Source organism: Apteryx rowi, unplaced genomic scaffold (assembly GCF_003343035.1).
Source record: "Apteryx rowi isolate R43461 unplaced genomic scaffold, aptRow1 scaffold_1770, whole genome shotgun sequence".
Lineage (NCBI taxonomy): Eukaryota > Metazoa > Chordata > Aves > Apterygiformes > Apterygidae > Apteryx > Apteryx rowi.
In genome coordinates, this window is record NW_020448053.1 from 6,116 (window position 1) to 11,921 (window position 5,806).

Sequence of the window (5,806 nt, forward strand, 5' to 3'; positions counted from 1 at the left end):
CTGTCAGGCTTGGACAACAGACTGAGACTCTTTAACAGTTTTCAGGAGCAGCCACCGTGTCTGCTAGGAACTTCTGAAAGTCCCTTCCTTAGACCCCTTAGTCTATAGACAGCATCAGCTTCCCCGTTGCTGGCCTCCTCAGGGTTTATGTGACCTGCTCCTTAGCACCTGCAACCATGGGGATGGCCCTGGGCAGTGCCCTGCTACTGGGAGGTTTCTGCAGGGGAGACCTGAGCTCCCTGAGGGAGGTGTCGGCACTGCAGGGCCTGACCATGACYTGMTCAACTCCATCCACCCATAATGTTTCTGTTGGCATTTCCCTCTCATTGCCTGCCCATCTCTGCTGCCTGGAGCTGTCCCTGCTGGCAGCTCTTTCTCTGTCCCAGTGTCTTTTCCTGGTCGGTGCTCACAGACTCCCTCCCACCCTCTGTGTGCTCATTCCTGCCCTCCACAAACCTCCCACAGGCAAGGCCCTGTCCAGGGGCATCTCTGTGCTTGCAGATTCTAAGGAGCAGGTCACACAAACCCCCACGAGGCCAAGAAGGTGATGGTGGTGCTGTCTGTAGGCTGAGGTGAGGATGGCTGGGGAATGAGCTGGTTCTCCTTTTAGGAGAGTCTGTCTTTAGGACCCTTGACTGCTTCTCGGGGCTGTGCTGTCAAGCTGCAAGCTGCCCTCCAGAAAAGCACAGCTTCCCTGGAGCATTTCTGTAAGATCTGAGAGTCCTTGGTCTGGTCATGTGAGTCAGAAACCTTGTCACACTCTTCATCACTCTCTCCATCTCGGGGCTGAGAGTGAAGAATTTGGAAATCTTCACTGTGAAACTGAACTCTTCCACTCCCAGCTCAGTCCAGTTTCTTTCTTAGAGGAACTTGGGAGAGTGGTTGTCCTTCCTCTGAGTGAGGTGCAAGTGCGGGGCAGTGAGGGGCAAGACTCATGGACAGACCAGGTCCTGTGACCCTATACAAAGTCACAGCAAGTTCTTTTTTCCTCTTGGGATGCACAAGGGCTCATGCTGAGAGCAATTGAAATGCCAAAGATTTCTACCCCCTCAAAGAATGCTCCCACTGCGAGATGGAGGCATCTAAAATACAAACATATATACATATATATGAGTGTGTGTGTGTGTGTGTGTGTGTGCGCGTGTGTGTATACACCAACATATATGTGTGTGTGTGTGTATATATGTATGTATGTATGTATATCCTCAGACTCCTCTAGTGATTATTTTGCAGAGAAAAATGGGTTTCTAAAATGTTGAACAACCCTTCCACATGCGCAGTGGACATAATCTGCTGCAGCATGTGTGCATCAGAGCTAGTCACTTCCTATTCTCTCTGCAGTGCCTGCAGGAAGGGTAAACTGGCGTGAGGGTAGGGTCTATCTCATTGAGACAGAGACATCTAGAAAGGGTCAGGTCACCCCCTGCCTTCACTGAACTGCTTCTCTGCCTTGCTGGAGTGGCAGCTGGTGTGGCTGATTCAGATACAGACACCTCTGTTCTGTGTAAACAGAGCTGCAGAAAGGGAGCTGAGTGAAGGTAAAGGGCAGCGGAAAGGTGGCCGTTTCTATGAGAAACAGAGTGGGTTTGGCTCAGGGAAGCCTGCTCTAACTTGCCACTGTCTTTTCCTCCTTGGACAGTCCACAAAACCCCGAGGAAGCAAATGTCCAACAGCAGCTCCCTCAACGAGTTCCTCCTCCTGGCATTTGCGGACACGTGGGAGCTGCAGCTCTTGCACTTCTCVCTCTTCCTGGGCATCTACCTGGCTGCCCTCCTGGGCAACRGCCTCATCATCAYAGCYGTAGCCTGTGACCACCGCCTCCACACCCCCATGTACTTCTTCCTCCTCAACCTCTCCCTCCTCGACCTCAGCTCCATCTCTGTCACTGTCCCCAAATCTATGGCTAATTCTCTGTGGGACACCAGGGCCATTTCCTACTTGGGATGTGCTGTCCAGGTCTTCTTCTTCTTTTTCTTATTTACAGCAGAGTTTTATCTCCTCACAGTCATGGCCTATGACTGCTACGTTGCCATCTGCAAACCCCTGCACTACGGGACCCTCATGGGCAGCAGAACTTGTGTCAAAATGGCAGCAGCTGCCTGGGCCAGTGGTTTTCTCTATGCTCTCATACATACCGCTAACATATTTTCCATACCACTGTGCCAAGGCAACACAGTGGAGCAGTTCTTCTGTGAAATCCCCCAGATCCTCAAGCTCTCCTGCTCAGACTCCTACCTCAGGGAAGCTGGGCTTATTGTGGTTGGTGCCTGTTTAGCTTTGGGGTGTTTCATTTTCATTGTGTTGTCGTATGTGCAGATCTTCACTGCTGTGCTGAGGATCCCCTCTGAGCAGGGCCGGCAGAAAGCCTTTTCCATGTGCCTCCCTCACCTGGCCGTGGTCTGCCTGTTCATCAGCACCTCATTTTTTGCCTACCTGCAGCCCCCCCTCTATCTCTTCCCCAGCTCTGGATCTGGTGCTGGCCGTTCTGTACGCGGTGGTGCCTCCAGCAATGAACCCTCTCATCTACAGCATGAGGAACAAGGAGCTCAAGGAGGCACTGAAGAAACTGGTTCAGTTTGTGCTGTTTCAGCAGCAATAAGCTGCCCATGTCTCCTCACAAATGATTTCCAATCAATCTGAGGCAACATTTGTGGTTGGGGCATTCTATCTGTGATAGAAAAAGCGTGTTTGTACAGGAACGTCTGAATTCATCTCACTTCTCCAGAGGCACAAAACCCATTTATCTGACCCAGAGGCTTTGTGTAAATCTTCCGAGCAGTGTGTCAGGGCTGGCCTCCCTTGCAACATCTCTGTAATAAAAGGGGATTTCATCAGTACACTGCCTGAAGACCGGGCTTTTCTTCCAAAGTGGGAGCCAAGAATGCACTCTGGGAATTGTCCCCAAAAAGCTCCTTTTGCTCTGCCTGTTTTTTCCGTGGGCTAAGGAGGATGTGTTCATAGGGTGAATGTGTGAGGGAATGAGGGCTGGATTCAGCCCTCACTTGGGGGTGCCCAGGGTCCCCAGAGAGGGTGAGTGCTCACGCGGTGTCTGCTGGGGGCTGTCTCAAATATTAGAGGGCTGGTGACAGATTCCCCCCTTCTGGAAGGCAATATGGAGCCACCCGGTTGAGCACAGGGTATCTCCAGGGACAGCATGTGCCTGGAGAGGCCAGTGAGTGGAGACTCACAAAACTAAGTGGAGTCACCCAAAGTCAAGTGCCAAACCGAGGAATGCACCAAATCAGGGCTCTGCAATCTCAGGAGAGGCAGTGGGAACTCCTCAGGCACAGGGAAGGCAGCCTCAAGGGTGGTTCATGTCACCTACAATGAAAAACCATGGCTGCATCTAATGACACAGCTGACCCCATCCTGAGCCATTGGAAATGCCTTGTGATTGCTCTGAGCATCTTCCACAGCCACAGACGCCTGGGGAGGGGGTTGTCAGGTGCAGTGATGCTGGGACAGCCAGGTCTACCCTGACCAGCACGGCCAGCATGGAGTCACCTGAGGGCCTCACAGCCCGCTTACCCTGCAGGGCAGCACCACCACCCCGGGGAGCACAGCAGAGGGGTGCAGGAATGGCTGGGCAGGCCAGCACGGACACACTGACCTGCAGAAAGGCTCTCTTGGGAGGAGGTATGTCTCTTGAGAAGAGCAAAGGAACAATTGAGTGCTTGCAGGGAGGAATAAATGAAAACCTGTTTCTGTCTGTGTCAACTCAGGGCAGGCTGCTCTGTCGCTGGACACTTTTGTGGAAAGTCATGACAGGGTTAAGTTGGAGGAAAGTTGTACGCCATGGGAAAAGGGGACCTGGGGAAACTGTTGCTAGCTCGAACAAAGAAGAGTCTCAACAGGAGCAAGCATACCCAAGGACACCGGTGGAGCTGGGAATGATACATCTTGATAAAGTACAGATAAACCAGGAAAAGCCAGTGGGAACCAAGGCTAAGATCAAGACAGCGTTTTTCCAACAAAGAAGCAAACAAGGCATGATCAGTGTGTGTGTGATTGGTGTAATGATTGGCTACCTGTGACATAATCTGCATGATGACTGGCTTAGCAAAGTGTATCTGTAAAACCGCTGAAGCAGCTAACTTCTTAGTATAAATATGCTCAGATACAAACAATAAAGGTCTCAGGATGCACCACTTCTTGAGTCCGTGCCATTAATCCGCCACACACTTTCACTAACCGAATCTGTTCATTCTATCATTTATCATCGTTCCTTCCCTTTCCTCTAAGTGTTTTCCAGTTTCCAACCAATGTTGAGTAACCTTGGTGTTCTGTCTGAGAAAGCTTTCAAGTCGATGGAAGGTTACTCCAAGTGATACTGATGGATTAAATGGAGCAAAAAAAGAAATTATTTGTTCAGTCATATGAGAAGTTAACCAGAAGTCTACGTGGTGATTTGGTCAAAAACATAGTTCACATTACAACTGCTTTTGTTGCCTTCCATGTCTGTAGCACCCATCTCACTCTGCTGTCATAACCATGTGCAGCTTTCCATCCAGTGTGTCATTACATAGAGCGACATTTAGACTAACTTTAGATCTTAGGGTTAGTGTAACATGATTGCCTACTCTCAGTCTTTGACCTCGTGCTATTACAGATGGTATTTCTCTTGTAACTATAGTTTTGAAGATGGGTTGTGACTGATCTTCAATACCTGAGTTGTCCCATGGGCAGTGTGAAAAGGCAGAACCTGTTAGACACACATTTCAGGTGTTTTCTTCCCAGTTATCAGTGTTCCCACAGTTAGCAGGTAACACCACATCTCCCTGCAAGAGAAGACACCTAGGTCTTGGACATAACCCAAACCTCAATAATGGTTAACTTACTGCTTTCAGTGTCTACAGCATCCCATAGTCCTTTTCCATGGTGAAAGAGCAGAGTCACCCAGATTGATCCCTGAGCTGGATGTTTAACCACAGCCTCACCTCCAGGACTTTGATGGGGTTTTATTTCTGTTTTAACAGGAATTCABGCAGCYAYTGACACAAACCCCTTATCTATGGGCCTTCCCATAAGAGTTTGTCACTTATTTAGCCACCTTACAACTTCTCACAAGTGGGATCCCCACTTCGAAGTATTCTATGAGAGAAGAGTCACTCTTGTGCAGCTGTTGTTTCTGTCGKCCACTCCRTCTTTCTACTACCCCATTACTTGGAGGTTGATACCACAGGTGAAAAGTCAACTGACCTCCGTCTGAAGCACACCACGTTTGCAGTTCTTTGTTCTTCAAATGTGTTCCATTATCAGATGGCATTTCTCTGGGAAAGGGTAAAGTAGCAAACCAGTGGTTCAAACCAGCAACACTTGCTAGTCTAGTTGCAGCTCAGGTGGGGTGCACGTTCCCTCTACCAATAAATATTTCTGCTCCGGCAAGGATTTATTTCCAGCCTTCAGGTGTTTGCATGAGTCTGGAGGGAGGCCTAAAACAAAGGCCACCCTCTGGTTCCCTTTGTGCTGAGATAAATTCCACTTTTTTTGCAGCAGCTGTGGTCCATCACAGCCTAYGTTCTTCCCTGAACCTTCTTCCATGGTAGGAACTGATTGGTCGGTCCAATACAAAATGCAAGTAGAGTTCAATTTCTTGGAAGATGTTCTAGGCTACCAGDCTAGAATGCACATAGGTGCCTTTGTCAAAATAAACACCTGTAGGTACGAAAAGAGGCTTCTAGGCTTAAATAGGGTCAAGTATGAAATGCAAAGAACACAAAACTCAAGGGTTTGAACCCAGACCAGAGTTGGCTCCTTCCCCACAGGGGCTTTGAGGCACCACGGCCCCGGGCAGTCCTGGGGCCCC

At 49.5% G+C, this 5,806-nt stretch overlaps 1 pseudogene; it reads left to right on the forward strand.

The window, feature by feature from the left end:
* The first annotated feature begins 1,662 nt into the window (after positions 1-1,662).
* LOC112963804 lies at positions 1,663-2,599 on the forward strand (annotated as a pseudogene).
* The last annotated feature ends 3,207 nt before the right edge of the window (positions 2,600-5,806 follow it).